The sequence below is a fragment of the Saimiri boliviensis genome, chromosome 17, assembly GCF_048565385.1.
Source record: "Saimiri boliviensis isolate mSaiBol1 chromosome 17, mSaiBol1.pri, whole genome shotgun sequence".
NCBI lineage: Eukaryota > Metazoa > Chordata > Mammalia > Primates > Cebidae > Saimiri > Saimiri boliviensis.
In genome coordinates this window covers 34,918,940-34,937,424 of record NC_133465.1, presented here as the reverse complement: position 1 = coordinate 34,937,424, position 18,485 = coordinate 34,918,940, and the positions used below count along the sequence as shown (strand labels likewise).

The following is an 18,485-nucleotide window of genomic DNA, read 5'->3' as shown; positions in this document are numbered from 1 at the left end:
ATTAGAGCCGCGGTTGACTAGAAAATTTTGGTTACTTCTGTGGCATCCAACAATCTTACGTAACAATTGTAACTATTAATAACATACACTATTATATTACAATTGCATACTTTTTGAACACATACCAATTACATATTTATACATATACAGCCCAAAGAAAGCCAAACACCATTTCATAGTTGACAATGTATCCTGCATGGTTTTTATACCAAATGAGCCACATTTTACCACTGCATTAGTGCATTATTGATGTCAAACCCAATTCTCAATAAAATCTTATAGTCAGATCTATCCAATATTTTTTTTTTTTTTTGAGCCTGTTACCCAGGTTGGAGTGCAATGGCGCGATCTCGGCTCACGGCTACCTCCGCCTCCTGGGTTCAGGCAATTCTCCTTCCTCAGCCTCCTGAGTAGCTGGGATTACGGGCACGCGCCACCATGCCCAGCTAATTTTTTGTATTTTTAGTAGAGACGGAGTTTCACCATGTTGACCACGATGGTCTCGATCTCTTGATCTCGTGATCCACCCACCTCTGCCTCCCAAGGTGCTGGGATTACAGGCTTGAGCCACCGCGCCCGGCAATCAAAGCTCTTTCATATGGAAACATTACACACATAACACATATAAATGCACAGACAGAAAAAGATCCAGTAATTATAAGATTTTTTATTTGCCAGTTTCTTAATTGAATTACTGGGTTTAGGCCGGGCGCGGTGGCTCAAGCCTGTAATCCCAGCACTTTGGGAGGTCTCATTCTTTCACCAAGCTGGACTGAAGTGGTGGGATCTTGGCTCACTGCCACCTCAACATCCCCAGCTCATGTGATCTTCCCACCTCAACTTCCTGAGTAGCTGGGATTACAAGTGTGCACCACCATGCCTAACTTATTTTTTAGAATGTTTTGTAGAGACAGGGTTTCACCATGTTGCCCAGGCTGGTCTTAAACTCTTGGGCTCTAGCAATTGCCCCCTGGGCCTCCCAAAGTGTAATTTCACTTCTTCTGATTGTAAATAACTGTGATGAACATTGTGTCAGGTCCCCATATGCAAGCCTGGAGCCTGAAAGTCTGAAGTCCTGCTCGCCTAGGCTGATCATCTCCCAACCTCCAACCCTCCGAATTCACCATTGTCCCTAATCACCCAGCAGAGATTCCCCAGACAAGCCCCTCACCCCACCCTGCCATCTTAACTGTTATTATGATAATACTCTTATCCCACCCGCCACTGTAACTGAACTTATGGTAATGTATACTCCTTGCCCCTACCGACACCACTGTAACTGATCTTACTCTGTAACTTTCCACTGCCCACCCCAAACCTATAAAACCAACTCTTATCCCACTGCCCTTTGCTAACGCCCTTTTCAGCCTTAGCCCACCTGCACCCAGGTGAATAAGCAGCCATGTTGCTCACACAAAGCCTTTTTGGGGGAATCTCTTTATTCAAAGCATGCGTTTTTCAACACATTGTTTTGTTTAAAGCTTTTTCTGGTTTTAGATTTATTTAATGATGATGAACTCCCAAAAGCAAAATTCTGGTAAAATGTATGAATATTATAAAGGGTGGGGGTATTTCTGATACTGATTTTATGCCACCTTATATTGTTATTTAGTGATCTCAAGACGTGTTTCAAATTCTCAAGGTAAAGTTGATAGACATTGGGAAATTTTAAGACCATAGGCCCCTGAGTGTATAGCATAGATGTAGAATTTTTAACTGGGGCACACAGCCATCCAGAAAAATAAAATAACTACATTTCCCAGCAGTTGTAGCAAAAATCATATTACTTTCATTTTGAATGAAGTATTGTCCTTTGAGGCTTGAGTTCCAGTTTTGACAGTCAGGGCAACAAATGAATTGACTGTTCATACCTGGAAATCAAATGCAGAAAACAGGTAGGACAACGTTCAGACCAAATGAAACTCATTCAGCAAAAAGTATTGAACAACTGAGAAATAGAATTCGGGTGATACTTGGAAAATCAGGTAATCTGTACTTGAATATTAGACACGTCATGTCACCGAAAAAAAAAAGAGCAGAATAATTTTTCTAATATGTTACTGTCAGAATTCATGAAACTAGTTAGCATGAGAGATTCCAACTCAGAAAACCATCTATACCTGGCTATTGATGCCAATAATTTCTTAGATGACTGATAGCTCACAACCCTTTGTATTTATTTTCTAGAACAATCTCTTATTTCACCAGCATTGCTTTCTGTACACACTCTTAAGTTATTCTTAGAAATACATATCTAGGCCGGGTGTGGTGGCTCATGCCTGTAATCCAAGCACTTTGGAGGCCAAGGTGGGCTGATCACCTGAGGTCAGGAGTTCAAGACCAGCCTGACCAACATGGTGAAACCCCGTCTTTAAAAAAAAACAATTAAAAAACAAAAAAGAAATACATATCTAGAATGACGGGTAATAGCCTTGATGAGCAAGAGATTGGAACATTTGAGCTTAAAGACCTGAGTTCAGATGGAAGCAGACATTGAAAGAGATTCAGTACACAGAGAAAGTCAAAAAAGTAATTAGATAGTTAATAGAAGCTTGCTTTTTATTATAGATTCCTCTTAACATGGTGAATGATGAGTTGTAACAGATGCTTATTCTTTTTGCATAGGGGCAGAGGCCAAATAACCCTACCAGAGTTCAGGTTCCTTTGTATCAAGGTGCTTTGGGAAGCATAGCTGTCCTAGAAATGAAAGAAGCTGAAATTGAGAAGATAACCCATTGCTCTAGAACGGTCATAGAAATACTTAGAATATTAAGGAGTTAAACAAAAAGAGTATCAAGGGAGAGCCCTGTGAGATGGTCTAAACTAAGGCATATGTATTGAATGTTGATACTGTACTAGGAGTTGCTGTATTGCTTCTTGTTTTTAATCTGTTACAAAAGACTTTCCTTTATGTATGATAGTTACTAAGTTCTCACCAACATGATATTAATTTTTTGTTGCAGAAAAATATAAAGAGGAAGGTGACAATCTATGAAATTCTGGATGAAACAGGGAGTATGAATGTAGTAGGAAAAGGAGAATGTCACAATATCTCCTGTGAAAAAGGAGATAAGCTTCAACTCTTCTGCTTTCGACTGAGAAAGCGGAAAGATGAGTTACAACTGATGTCAGAAATGCATAGTTTCATCCAGGTGAGAAATAGAGACAGAAATGTTAGTTTTCCAAAGATAAAAATCATCTGCTTTAAGTTTTAGGAAATCATATTTCTGTTGTTTTACGCTTAAAATTCTTCAGAGTACATGAGAAACCAAATGATGCCCTTGCACTTACATTTTAAATGGAGAAAAAAAAAAAAAAAAAAAAAAAAAACGTGACTACGTTCTGGCCACTGGGATATAAACAGAAGCGTTCTTCTGGCCGCAGCTGGAAACCGTCCCCTTTGGCGTGTCTTTTGTTCCCTTTCCCCTCCTCTTTTACTTTGCTGGCTGGAATGTGAATACAACCATTTGGGATCATGGTAGGGAGATATACCAGAAGGAGCCGATGTCCCTGAGGATTCTGAGGACCGGAGCCACCATTCCAACTTTGCGCTCTTTTTCTCTTTTCACATGGGAGAGAAAGAAATATCTGCCTTAAGCTACTTTTGGTTTCGGTTTTCTACCACTTATAGCCAAGCCTAATTCTAACTAAATACAGTATGGTTTTAGAAAATGAGAAAGGCGTTGTTATACTCCTCTTTCTAAGCCCAGAGTAGTTGAAAATTGCTGCCACTGGGATAAAAAAAAAAAAAAAAAAAAAAAAAAAAGCAGTTCAGGCCAAGAGCGGTGGCTCATGCCTGTAATCCCAGCACTTTGGGAGGCCAAGGCGGGCAGGTCACCTGAGGTCAGGAGTTTGAGACCAGCCTGGCCAACATGGCGAAACCCCACTTCTACTAAAAACACAAAAATTAGCTGAGTGTGGCAGCAGGTGCCTGTAATCCCAGCTAATTGGGAGGCTGAGGCAGGAGAATCACTTGAACCTGGGAGGCGGAGGTTGCAGTGAGCCGAGATCGCACCATTGCACTCAAAGCTTGGGCAACAAGAGCAAAACTCCGTCTCGGAAAAAAAAGAACAACAACAAAAAACATTCAAAGGTACTTTAAGATCAGATCATGAGGAGGTTTGACTTTTTAAGTGTTTTGATTCTAACAAAAAAGAAAACATGAATGTCGGCAGCAGGAAATTTCAAGTAAAAATGTAAGATTCATGATATCCAACTTCTAATTGAGTTGCCTCAAGTGTAAAGGGAAAAGGGAGTTGTGGGGTAGAGGGAAGAAAACTGGTTTGTCTTGTTTCCAAGGATTACTGCCCCTACTTCCAGAGCTATTAAAAGGTCCTCTTGAGAGAACTATAACCAAAAATACAGTGGCACTGGCAACTCTCTGGGAACACATTTAACTCTGCTCGTAGAAGCATAACCTGTTTTAATTTGCTAAAGGCCAAGTCAGGCGCTGTTTTTCTCTGGATTAGGAAAAAGCAGCTGATGAGAAAATATTTAAAAAGAAATATACCAATGTAAAAAAGCACAGAAAAAAAAAAAAAAGAAAACCCCAAAACCCTAAATCCAAAGAAGTTGTATTAGAATGTACTTGGTTAAAGCCAGATGCAGTGGCTCAAACCTGTAATGCCAGCCCTTTGGGAGGCCAACATGGAGGATCACTTGAGCGCAGGTGTTCAAGACCAGCCCGGGCAACATAGGGAGGCCCTCTCTCTATTTATTTTATTTTATTTTTGAGACAGAGTTTCACTCTTGTCACCCAGGCTGGAGTGCGACGGCCCGATCTCGGCTCACCGCAACCTCTGCCTCCCAGGTTCAAGTGATTCTCCTTCCTCAACCTCCCCAGTAGCTGGGATCGTAGGCACATGCCATGAGGCCTGACTAATTTTTAGTAGAGGCAGGATTTCTCCATGTTGGTCAGGCTGGTCTCAAACTCCCAACCTCAGGTGATCGGCCCACCTTGGTTTCCCAAACTGCTGGGATTATAGGTGTGAGCCACCACAACCGGCCTATTGTTTTTTTTTTTTTTTTTTTTGAGACGGAGTTTCACTCTTGTTACCCAGACTGGAGTGCAATGGCACGATCTCGGCTCACCGCAACCTCCGCCTCCTGGGTTCAGGCAATTCTCCTGCCTCAGCCTCCTGAGTAGCTGGGATTACAGGCACGAGCCACCATGCCCAGCTAATTTTTTGTATTTTTAGTAGAGACGGGGTTTCACCTTGTTGACCAGGATGGTCTCAATCTCTTGACCTCGTGATCTACCTGCCTTGACCTCCCAAAGTGCTGGGATTAGAGGCTTGAGCCACCGCGCCTGGCTGATTTTTTTTTTTTTTTTAATGTACTTAGAGCAAGTCAAATCTGGTGAAGTTACAGATACTTTGGCGTTCCGATCTATGATATGTTAGGATTGGGAATTTGTTTTTTTGTTCCTCGAAAGTGGTCACTGGCTAGGTGCAATGACTCAGACGTGTAATCTCAGCACTTTGGGAGGCTGAGGTGGGACTGTAGCAGGAGCAGCCATGAGTAACAGAGCTCTCGAACCCTGAATGGAGAAGGAAAGGGTTTATTATAATTACAGCTGGGAGCTGAGCAATAATTTGTCTAAACTCAGCTCATCTAATAAAGGGAGGTTCTGCCTTTATATAGGCTTATACTCTAGATATTACATGTGGAAGAATCTTAGGTTTACTGCCTTAGAAATCACATATGAAAGGGTTTCGGGTTTACAGTTTTAGGAATCACATGTGAAAAGGTTTGGTCTCCAGATGGAGGAGTGGGGTGGGGGTTTGATCTTGTTTTAAGTAAAAACAGTGTCTTCCAGAGAGTTTCCCCAATACCAAGTGTGTTATTCACAGGAAGGAGATTCAGGAGGCGCCAGCTGGCCTGCTCTTTCTGCTACTGAAATGCACTGTGGAAGATAGAAGAGGGGAGGTAATCTCAGATGCCTGGGTCTCCTTCCTCAGGATGATCATTTGAGCCCAGGAGTTCTAAACCAGCTTGGGCAATATAGTGAGATCCTATCTTTACAGATAAAAAAAAAAAAAAAAAAAAAAAGCCAGTCATGGTGGTGTGTGCCTGTAGTTCTAGTTACTTAAGAGGGTGAGGTGGAAGGATCACTTGAGCCCGGGAAGTTGAGGCTGCAGTGAGCTATGATCATGCCACTGCACTCCTACCTGGGTGACAGAGTGAGACCCTGTCTCAAGAAAAAAAATAGAACAAAAATGTGGTCACTTCAGGGGGCAGTGAAGTAACTGCAATATTTTGCTGTGATGTTTACAAGCAATCCTGGTATTTGATCTTTTCTGCCATTAGAATTTGTCAGCTGAGCTGGGCACGGAAGCTCATGCCTGTAATCCCAGGCCTTTGGGAGGCTAAGGTGGGAGGATCGCTTGAGCCAAGGAGTTATAGACCAGCCTGGGCAACATGGTGAAACCCTGTCTCTACAAAAAAAAAAAAAAAAAAAAAAAAAAAAAAAAAAAAAATTAGCCAGGTATGGTGGTACATGCCTGTAGTCTTAATTACTTGAGAGGCTGAGGTAGGAGGACCACCTGAGCCGTGATGATACTGCTGCACTTCAGCCTGGGTGACAGTGGGACCCTGCCTCAAAAGGAAATAAAGGAATTTGTCAGCAGAGAACATTAGGGTCAGACTAAAAAGCTAGAGCTGCATCCAACGGACTCCTGGAATTAAAGAGCATCATTAGTGACATACCTTGGTCTGGTGTCCTCTGGCCTACAGAGCTCACTCTGGACTAGATTGCCCCCATCGATGTCCTCTTCCAACCTATGTGTGATGTGTCCTGGCCAGTTTCTGTAAGATTTCTTCTTTTTCCCAAACTGACCCCAGATTGAAGCTTTAGGAGCTTGTTCTCAACCCAGCTGAAAAGGGGCCATTCAATTTGTGGATACATATGGCAAGATGTTTCCTTCTGCCAGCCTGTGTACTTTCAGACTCCTCCAGTCAGCTCTGTTCACCTGGGGACAGCAGACAAAGATGGTTGTTGTCTTTGGCAAAGTATAAGAAAGGCAGCAAGTATATGTCAAAACAAATCTTAAACTGCATCCCAAAGCCAATATGATTAAAAAGAAACATGTAGCCACGTTTGCCATTCTTGTCTCACTCTGTCACCCAGGCTGGCACACGGTAGCGTAATCTTGGCTCACTTCAAACTCTGCCTCTCAAGGGAACCTCCCACCTCAGCCTCCAAGTAGCTGGGAGTACAGGCGTGAGTCACCACATCCAACTAATTTTTTGTATTTTTGTAGAAATGAGGTTTCACCATGTTGTCTAGGCCAATCTCAAACTTCTGAGCTCAAACAATCCACTGGCCTCGACCTCCCAAAGTGCTAGGATTACAGATGTGAGCCACAGTGCCATGCCAGGATAGCCATTCTTTTTTTTTTTTTTTTTTTTTTTTTTTTTTTGACAGGGTCTTGCTCTGTTTCTCTGTTACTCAGGCTGGAGTAGGATCACAGCTCATTGCAGCCTTGACCTCCTGGGCTCAAGTGATCCTCCCGCCTCATCCTCCCAACCTCCCAAGTAGCTGGGTCACAGGCAAACACTACCACACCTAGCCACTTTTTAAATTTTTGCGAAAGACAGGGTCTCTCCATGTTGTCCAGGCTGGGGCTATTCTGTTACTATAATAAATAAGTAACCTTCAGTGGTTCATATCATCCTTTTACCTATGGGCATCAGGATGTTTCTGATGTTATGTCTTTTTCAGAATAGACATTTCACCTCCAGGGCACTGGGGTTGGCTGTAGTACTTGGCAATGAAATATATAGTTTCTCGGGAGAAAAAAAAATCCTGAATTTAGCTTTATTCAGTGATGGCTGTTTCTGAGACGGATTTAACACTGTGTTCCATTGTGTTCCACGAGGGTCACAGCTTGTTCTTACTGTGTGCTTTTTCTTTAAAAGCCACCTGGCTCCTGCCATGGCCCCTTGAAGGTTGCTTTTGTTCCTTGCTCACTTTCCCTTTAAGAGTTGTGAGTGTTTCGGCTGGTAAAGTTCCAATGCCCTCTGGACCAATTGGCACAATGTGAGGATTTTCCAATTTGGAAGAGAAAGAGCCTGTTCTCCAGGGAGGGCTCTTCAAGGTAATTGCTCTCTGTGAGGTTCTTGCCATTACCTTTGACAACCTTCAGAGACAAATCCCTCTTGCTGTTAGGAAGAGCTAGAAACCCACAGATGGGAAACAAGGAGTTCAAGACAGACTTGCCGAGACCTTTGAAACCAGTGACCTTCGGAAATGGAGGAAGTCGGGGAAAGGCCAGCGCGGGCAAAGGCAACTGTGCTTCCTCTCCCGAGACAAGCACAGCAGCTCCGGCTGGGATGGACATTTTTATTGTTGTTCTTTTACTAAAGAGCTTCAGCAGGCTGGACATGGTGGCTCATGCCTGTAATCCCAGCACTTTGGGAGGCTGAGGTGGGTGGATTACTTGAGGTCAGGAGTTCAAGACTAACCTGGCCAACATGGTGAAACTCTGTCTCTACTAAAAATACAAAAATTGCTGGATTTGATTCGTTGGTATTTTGTTAAGGGGCTTCACATCTGTGGTCATGAGGGATGGTAGTCTAAAATTTTCTTGTAATGTCTTTGTCAGGATTTGCTATCAGGATCATGCTGTCTTCATCAAAATGAATTGAGAAGTGTTCTTTCCTTCTTTATTTTCTGAAAGGGTTTGTGTAAAATTAGCATTATTTCTTTCTTAAATGTTTGATAAAATTCATAGATTCTGAACCTTTTGAACTGGTCTTCTTTGTCTTTTTGCTCTGCCTTCTGGGAAATTTCTTTAACTCCCTCTTCTGTTAAAGTTATCCCGGCCGGGCATGGTGGCTCACGGCTGTAATCTCAGCACTTCGGGAGGCGGAGGCTGTCAGATTATGAGGTTAGGAAATCGAGACCATCATGGCCAACATGGTGAAACCCCGTCTCTACTAAAATACAGAAAAAATTAGCCAGGCATGGTGGCGGGTGCCTATAGTCCCAGCTACCTGGGAGGCTGAGGCAGGAGAATTGCTTAAACCCGGGAGGCAGAGGTTGCAGTGAGCCACGATTGTGCTACTGCACTCCAGCCTGGCAAAAGAGCGAGACTCCATCTCAAAAAAGAAAAAAAAAAAAAAAAAAAAAAAAAAAAAGAGCTTCCAGCAAAGGGGCACTGGCCAAGGAAGCCCCTTGCAGGGAGAGAATGGCACTTACTCAGAAGAAACACTTTAACAAACCACCTGGGCTGGAGGGAGGCGCGCAAGGGTGCTGCATGAGAAAAGGCGGTGGTTAACTGGAGCAGGGGTCCAAGAAAAACCACAGGGAAGAGCAAGACATGAAGAAGAGAGAAGTCCCATCTGGGTCATCACCTGACCCTGGCAGGGGATGTGTGGGGGGAAAAGCCAGGTGGTGGTGCGGGGTGTGTGTGGCAAGAAATGGGTGGCAGGCTGAAAAGAAGTATGGAAGAATAAAAGTCAAATTGTTTTCAGTAGATCCTCTTCCCCAGCTCTGCCTTGAAACTTTCAGTCAATTTCATGTTATTCACTGCTGTTGTGAGTGTAGTGAGCAGCCTCTTTCTGGGGAAACTTTAGGGGTACTATGGTCTATTGATGTTGGGCAGAAAGCAAGAGAGAAAGGGGCTGGATTCCCTGTGTATTCACAACACAATCCTGGAAAACGGCAGAAAGGAGCAGGCAGCGACAGCTAGAGAAGAGGAGGCTGGAGGCCAAGCTGAGAAGCAGTCCTCATGGTGCGTTACCTGGCTCTGTGTGAATTTAGCGCTGCCTGGTTTCAGAGCTCATGTAGGAGTGATTTGAACAGGTGTGTCCCTCCTCCTGCCCTGAACAGGGCTTTAGAACTGTTGGGGTTAGGGTCGGTGCCAAGAGCTGCTGGTTCCTGTTTCTGGTAGGAGCACAGCACGCAGCATGAATGTATGGGTTTTGGAGACTCCCTGGGCTTGAGTCCCAGCCCTGCCATTTATGAGGTGTGTGACCTTGGACACATTATTCAGATTCTCTGTACCTTAATCTCATCTGCAAAAGCAAGGCAATAACAGTACCTTCTTTATAGGGTTACTAGGGGAAGCAAATGAAATTATATACCTAAGAGTCTTAGCACAGGGCAATAAATGTTCATTGTTGTTATTATTTGCTAACAACCCAGAACAGTGCCATGAACAGCCCCAAAGCTCAGCACTGCTATCCATCTTTTTAATTTTTCTTTCAAGATAGGGTTTTGCTCTGTTGCCCAGGCTGGGGCATAGTGTTGCAAACACAGCTCACTGCAGTCTCAACTTCCTAGGCTCAAGTGGTCCTCCGTCCTCAACTTCCCAAGTAGCTGAGAACACAGGCACGTGCCGCCATGCCGGCTAATTTTTTATTTTTATTTTTATTTTGAAGTGGAGTCTCACCATGTTGCCCAGGCTGGTCCTGAACTCCTGGGCTCAAGCAATTTTCCCACCTCTGCCTTCCAGTGTTGGGATACAAGCGTGAGCCACTGCACCTGGCCTATCCATCTTTTTGATCCACAGAAAGAGTTTAGGTCCTAGAGTAAAACAGACCCTGCTCCAATCCCACTTCCTGGCTGGGTCACTGCAGGAAAATTGTTTAACTTTTCTATTAAACGGGTGAATAACACTTTGCTAGTGGGATTGTTGGGAGGGTGAACTAACACAAAAAGTGCCTGGCGAAGTCCTGTCCACTTGCTTGATCACAAGATGATCTTGCCTGCCCTAGTCTACTTTACTATACACATATTCTCAACAGCTCTCAGGCCTCGTAGGAACATCAGATTTTTCTTACATTTGGTTAAGGTTGGCTGGAATGAAACTCTGGGATTTGTTCCTTCTATGTAATCTGGGAAGCCGGTTGGCCTCATCTTAGCGTCTTGCTATGCAGGTTGGCTGAACCCTCTCTAGAGCTGCACAGTGTCAGGTCAGTAATGGGAGTTGCTCTGAGAACTTCTGGGAAACTTAAATTGCCTAACATGGAATAAACTTTTTTTTGTTTAGACGAAGTCTTGCTTTGTCACCAGGTTGGAGTGCAGTAGCACAATCTCAGCTCACTGCAACCTCCGTCTCCCAGGTTCAAGAGATTCCCCTGCCTCAGCCTCCCAAGTAGCTGGGACTACAGGTGTATCCCACCACACTCGGCTAAGTTTTTGTATTTTAGTAGAGACAGGGTTTTACCACATGTAGAAAGTAAAAAGTTCCTCTTCAAAGTTTCCCTTCTTGTTAAAGAAGAAGAATAATAAATGTTAGAAATAATAGTTTCTTTTAAAGACGAACTTTCCTTAAAGCCTTCTTGCATTTTGCTAGTAAGTCTTTGTTAAGCCCTGTCCTACGCAGCTGTTAGATATAAGGGAATGAGTGCATTCTATGTCCTTGTACTTTAACCAAGGTATTTGTGCTGGATGTGCTCACAGGCACATAGTACATTCTAAATCCTTTCCCAAGCAACTTCCTCTCCCTTCCTTATTTGGACTTCCTCTTTTCCTTTGTTCTCTGTTGCCTTTACCTATTTAGAAAAGTTATAAGTTGTTAGCCCCTTGGGGTCAGTTTAGATTGTGAGGTCTGGCTCCAACCAACAGAGATTGAACACAGCAGTAGAGACCCAATGCATAATGAATAAATACGCCTGCCTGTCCTTTGTTCATTGTATTCTCGTGGCAAGATGGCTAATGGGAGCACACTTTCTGCAGAATGTAAAATTGCCTTGCTGAGAAAACTTTTTGTCTGAGTGCTAATTTTTCCTTGTAGTACCTTGGAACAAGCATTCTGTCTCTAACTCCATGTTGGCCAGGATGGTCTCGATCTCCTGACCTTGTTATCTGCCTGCCTCAGTCTCTGAGTGCTGGGATTATAGGTGTGAGCCACCACGCCCAGTAGATGCTTTTTAAATCACTGCAATTTTTAAAGAACGATTTGATCCATTACCTCTGAAAAATCTCTTCTGATGGATGTATTAAAGGCATCACAAACTCAATATTGTTAAAAAATAAAAGCTTTACTATTTTTTCCTACTGTTCCCTCCAATCTGTTCCTTTTCTTTTCATCCCCAGTGTAACAAATGACTCTACTCAGGCACCCAAGTCACAAACCTGGGACTCTCCTCAGATGCCCCTCCCCTCACCCCTGCATTTGACCAATTGCCAAGTCCTGTTGATTTTACTTCGTTAATCTAGTTTGTCTGCCCCCTTCCCTGGGCTCCTTCCTTGGTTGTGGGTGGCCTTATATCTCCCCTGGATCCTCTGACACACTCAGAGCCCATGACTCCACCTCCAGCCTTCCCTCCCAGCCTTGCTCTACACTGAAGCTACAGGATCTTTCTGAAATGAACTCGTTCACATTGCCCTCCTTAAGACCCATATGTAGCTCCTAGAACTTTCAGGATCACATCTAAACCCTTTTCTTGGCTGACAAAGGTCTTTCTCACCTGCACCTGCCACCTCCAGGCTCAATTTCTGCTGACTCCTGAAGGCACAGCACTTAGGGACCAAAATATGAACATGTTTTAATTTCTTTACAATCAGAAAGAAAAGCAATGGACTTTTAAATCATAAAAAGTGTTTTGTTTTGTTTTGTTTTGAGATGGAGTCTCGCTCTGTCGCCAGGCTGGAGTGCAGTGGTGCGGCCTCAGCTCACTGCACCCTCCACCACCCGGGTTCAAGTGATTCTCCTGCCTCAGCCTCCTGAGTAGCTGGGCTTACAGGTCCCCACCACCATGCTCAGCTAATTTTTGTATTTTTAGTAGAGACGGGGTTTCACCATGTTGGCCAGGCAGTTCTCGAAACTCCTGACCTCGTGATCTGCCTGCCTCAGCCTCCCAAAGTGCTGGTATTACAGGTGTGAGCCACCTCGCTCAGCAAGTGTTTTAATATATAATAGTAATTTACGTGTTTATACCAACACCGCCATAAAATATGCCTTTAAATATATTTGTTTAATGGAGGGAGGGGCCATCAAAGTAAAATGCCCTGAAAAGCTGTAACGTAGCCCTATCATTTACATTTCCACAGTCACCCCCTCTCCTGGCTAACTCTTCCTTATCAGTCCAGCTCTTAGTTAATAAATCCTGCCCTGCAGGAAGTCTTTTCTTTTTCTTTTTCTTTTCTTTCTTTCTTTCTTTTTTTTCTTTTCTTTTTTTTTTTTTTGAGACAGGGTCTCTGTCACCCAGGCTGGAGTGCAGTGATGGTTCGTTGCAGCTTTGACCTCCCAGGGTCAAGCAATCCTCTCACCTCAGCCTCCCAAATAGCTGGGACCACAGGTGTGCACCACCGTATTTGGCTAATTTTTAAAGTTTGTAGGGACAGGCTCTCACTGTGTTACCCAGGCTGGCCTTGAACTTCTGGACTCAAGCAGTCCTCCCGCCATGGCCATCCAAAAGGCTGAGATTACAGGCATGAACCACTGCACTTGGGCCCAGGAACTCTTTTCTAACCCTAAAACTAAGCTAAGTATGGTTCTGACTGCTCTGGGGCACCTGCTTTTGTCTATACCACAGCACAGCCAGCCAAGAATGGTGTTTGTCCTCTTTTCTAGAAACTCCTTGATAGTAGCCTTATGTCTGGTTCATCCATGTGGCCCCAGGATCTGGCACGTAGTAAGCACTCCACAAATAACTATTGAAGGAATACAGTTCTGTTTGCACAGAAGTTTAAAATAGATAAAAACTTTCAGGAGGGCAACTGTTTTGAAATTCTTGAAATGCTTGCATTCTTTTCAATTTCACTCCCAAGGCGAGGCCACATAGGAAACAGAGAAGCAGACAGCCTAGGCTGGAATCTCATCTCTGCCAGTTATAGCTGCATGACCTTGAGTAAATTACTCAACATCCTCATGCCTCAATTTTCACATCTGTAATGTAGGGATAATAACAATTCCTAAGCTCATAGGATACTAGGAAAATTAAGTTAATATTTGGAAAGCACATGTAACAATCAATGCCTGGATTAGTCTGTTTTCACACTGCTGACAAAGACATACCCAAGACTGGGCATTTTACGAAGGAAAAGAGGGTCAATGAACTCACAGTGCCACGTGCCTTGGAGGCCCCACAATCATGGCAGAAGGAGAAAGGCACATCCCACATGGCAGCAGACAAGAGAGAATTGAGACCCAAGAGAAAGGGGAAATCCCTTATAAAAACATCAGATGTTGTGAGACTTATTCACTACCACAAGAACAGTGTCAGGGGAGCCGTCCCCATGATTCAATTACCTCCCACTGAGTTTCTCCCACAACACTTAGGAATTATGGGAGCTACAATTCCAGATGAGATTTGGGTGGGGACACAGCCAAACCATTATCAATGCCTAATACATTGTAACCTATCTTAAGGAACTATTGAATGAAAGATGAAGATGCTGCTTTTGTTTTGTGGCAGAGTTCTAGCTCCAAACATTGCAATGCGTATTTTCTCTGTGTTGGGTTCAAGATAAGCCTGGGCAGCATGGTGAAATTGTGAAATGCTTCTCTACAAAAAACACAAAATTAGCCAGGCATGGTTGCAGGCACCTGTAGTCCCAGCTATGAGGGAGACTGAGGTGGGATGATTGCTTGAGCCTAGAAGGCAGATAGGTAAGCTGGGATGACGCCACTGCACTCCAACCTGGGCAACAAAGAGAAATCCTGTCTCAAAAACAAAACAAAACAAAAGTTAAAGTCCAGGCGCAGTGGCTCACACCTGTAATCCCAGCACTTTGGGAGGCCAAGGAGGGTGGATCACCTGAAATCTGGAGTTTGAGACCAGCCTGACCAACATGGAAAAACTCCATCCCTACTAAAAATACAAAATTAGCTGGGAATGTTGGTGCATGCCTGTAATCCCAGCTACTCAGGAGGCTGAGGCAGGAGAATCTCTTGAACCTGGGAGGCTGAGGTTGCAGTGAAGCAACATTGTGCCATTGCACTCCAGCCTAGGCAACAAGAGTGAAACTCTGTCTCAAAACAACAAAAAACTTAAAAAAAAAAAACAAAAAACCCTGATATTCTTAGAAAATTCAAACTACAGATTCAGTAGTCCCTCTTATCCACGATTTCAGTTACCTGGTCAACAGTAGTCCAAAAATATTAAATTGGGCTGGGCACAGTGGCTCATGCCTGTAATCCTAGCACTTTGGGAGGCTAAGGCAGGTGGATCCCAAGGTCAGGAGTTCAAGACTAGCCTGGCCGAGATGGCGAAACCCTGTCTCTACTAAAAATGCAAAAAATTAGCTGCACGTGGTGGCAGGTGCCAGTAATCCCAGCTACTCGGGAGGCTCAGACAGGAGAATCGCTTGAACCTGGGAGGCGGAAATTGCAGTGAGCCTGGATTGCACCACTGCACTCCAGCCCGGGCGACAGAGCGAGACTCCGTCTTAAAAAACAAACAAACAACAAAAAAATTAAATGGAAAATTCCATAAATAATTCATGTTTTCAATTGCTTGCCATTCTGAGTGGCAGGAGGAAATCTCACGCCGTCTTGCTTCATCCCTCTCCGCTTGTGAATCCTCCGTGTGTCCAGTATCTGCACTGTAGATGCTGCTTGTCCACCAGTCTCTCAGCAGCTGTTGGTTATCAGACCAATCCATGGGATCAGTGCTTGTGTTCAAATAACCCTTATTGGACTCAATTGTCCCATTTATTATTCGTTATCTTTGTTCATCGCTTACTGAGCCTATTTTGTAAATTAAACTTGATCATAGATAAGTAGGTAGGAAAAAACACAGTATATAAAAGGTCTGGGCTTCGGCTGGCGAGGGAGCAGCAAACCGCCAGCGGCTAGTGCGGCGCGGGGGGGCGGGCGGCGCGGAGCACTCGGCGGTGACCTTGGAGGAGGCGTCGCGGGGCCCGGGACGGTACTTCTGCCACGGCTGCTCCGTGGAGATCGTCCCGCGCCTGCCGGATTATATCTGCCCGGGATGCGAGTTTGGTTTTATCGAGGAGCTTCCAGAAGAGACCAGGAGTACAGAAAACGCTTCTGCCCCCTCGCAGCCCCCTGGGACCAAAGCCGGCCTCCGCTGGAGAACCTGGACCAGCACCTGTGCACGCGGCCGCAGGGCTCCGGGCAGTTTGCTTTGGGCATCGTTGACGACGGCATGGAGATCCTCACGTTCCCTCCTGGGGCGCAGGCTGACGACGGCCGGGACCCTGAGAGCCGGCAGGACGGAGAGCATCAGTCGCGGCCCCGCGCTGCGCCGGGCAGCCCCGCGCCGGCCTCACCACGTTGGCCACCATCCCCGGCCTGGGTCCTGGGGGAGTCCTGTACCCAAACCCTAAGGACCACGCCTGGGGAACCGACGGCCTGGACGCCATCACGCAGCTCCTCCGTCAGTTTGAAAGCACGGGCCCACCCACCGGCAGATAAAGAGAAAATCTAGGCCCTCCCCACCCTCCCCATCACCGAGGAGCACGTGCGCTCCGGGCTCCAGTGCCCCGTGTGCAAGGACGACTACGCGCTGGGCGAGCGCGTGCTCCAGCTGCCCTGCAGCCACCTGTTCCACGGCTGCTGCGTCGTGCCCTGGCTGGAGCAGCGCGACAGCTGCCCCGTCTGCCAAAACAGCCTCACGGGACAGAACTCGGCCACGAACCCCCAGGGCCTGGCTGGGATGAGCTTCTCCTCCACGTCGTCCTCCTTCTCCTCCAGCTAGCCTAGCAACTAGGCAACTAGAACGCCACAAGTAATCCTGAGCCCGCGTGGGCCGGCACTTGTGGCAGGCAGGACCAGTGGACAGGCGGGGGCCTGCAGCACTCACTAGCCAGGATGTGAGCGGCTCAACCTTCTGACGTGTAAGGTTCAGTGCCAACAAGAGAAACAATCCTCCAAATTGCTTTGGCATGACTGAAGCCATACTTATTTTTAATAGCTTTATACAGTTTTAGTAGCTTTAACAATATCTGTGGGCCAACTGGCCCACTGGCTCCAGAAAGCATGAGCCACATGGTCCCCTCTGGGGGGGGGGTCCCCGAACCCCCCCACCTTTGTCTAACCTCACCCTCTAAACGTTCAGTGGTGGAAAGATTTTTATAATTTTAAATTATTATTGCTTTGAAATAAATGGATGTTTTAGCTCACATGGCAGCCATGCATGATCTGTGGCAAGACGGGGCGCAGCTGCTCCACAGACTGCGAGCACCGCCAGGACAGGCCACGTGGGCCCCCAGCCTCCCCCTTGGCTATCTCCACCACCCAGAGTTCAGGGGCTGGGAACCATGAGGATGACCAGCAAAATTCAAGAACAAAATCTCTCCAACAGCATTGTTTAAAGGAAAAAATATGGGTATCTTGAAAGCTATTTAAAATCCACTACTTAAAAGAGAGAGGGAAAAAAGAGGTTTGGTACTATGTGCGATTTTAGGCACCCACTGGGCGTCTTGGAACCTGTGCCGCGTGGGTAAGGGGGAGTTACTGAATTTACTGTATTTATGTAGTCTGTATTATGGTCAGCACTGGCATTGGCTCTGGATGAACAAAAGGAGTAAGACTTCTGCACTCAAAGAAACTACAACAAATGGAGGGAAACCTCCAACAAACCAGTAAGCATGTGGTGACCAACTGGGATGTATGCAAAGAAAGAAATGGCATGGTGCTGTGGTTGTGAATAACAGGAAGCAGCTGTGTGCGATGGAACCTATTTCAGAGGATGCTTAATAAAGGCTTCCCTGTGGAGGTGATGTTTAGGCTCAGACCTCACAGAGAAAAAGGAGCCTGCAGTGCAGAGTGGGTAGAAGAGAGCTCCAGACACAGAGAATGCCTATGGGTTGGATCTAAGACAAGAGAGAAATTGACTCGTGAAAGGGCATGTTTGGTGAATGCAGGTCGGATTGTGGCGAGGGACTGGGGGTAGCTTGCACAGAGCCTTAGAAATCTTGATGAAGAGTATAGTCTTTATTCTAAATGCATGGGGAATTGTGGAAATTCATAATCGTTTGTGTTTTAAAAAGAGCTGCCTGGCTGCAGCATGGAGAATAAACAGGAGGAGGGCAAGTGAGGAGGCTCTTGAAAGAGAAGGAGTGGGGGTGGGACCAGTGACGGTAGAAAGGGGTGAGTGGATTTAGGCCATTTTGAAGGAAAACGAATAGACAAGATATGATGTTGGATTGGTGGTAGGGATAAGAGGGAGGTATCACTGATGGCTTCCTGTTTTCTGGTTAGGAATTATCTCTCGAGGTGACTGACTGTAGAAGAAACAGGTTTTGACCTGTTACATTTCAGATGTCTGGATTTATTAAAAGGGTGGCATTCAGCAGTGGCTCAGCTCTCTGATGTGATAAGGTTCAGTGCCAACAAGAGAAACAATCCTCCAGATTGCTTTGGCATTACTGAAACCATACTTATTTTTAATAGCTTTATACGGCTTTAGCTCCTTACTTACAGAACTGCTAAGGACCTAAAAGAGTAATGAATGCTGGGCGTGGTGGCTCACACCTGTAATCCCAGCACTTAGCACTGAGGCAGGAGGATCACTTGAGCCCAAGAGTTCAAGACCAGCCTGGGTAATATAACGAGGACCTGTCT

At 45.3% G+C, this 18,485-nt stretch overlaps 1 pseudogene; it reads left to right on the top strand.

Annotated features, from left to right (window-relative positions):
- Positions 1-3,017: 3,017 nt before the first annotated feature.
- Positions 3,018-16,629, top strand: LOC101051511 (E3 ubiquitin-protein ligase RNF126-like; annotated as a pseudogene).
- The last annotated feature ends 1,856 nt before the right edge of the window (positions 16,630-18,485 follow it).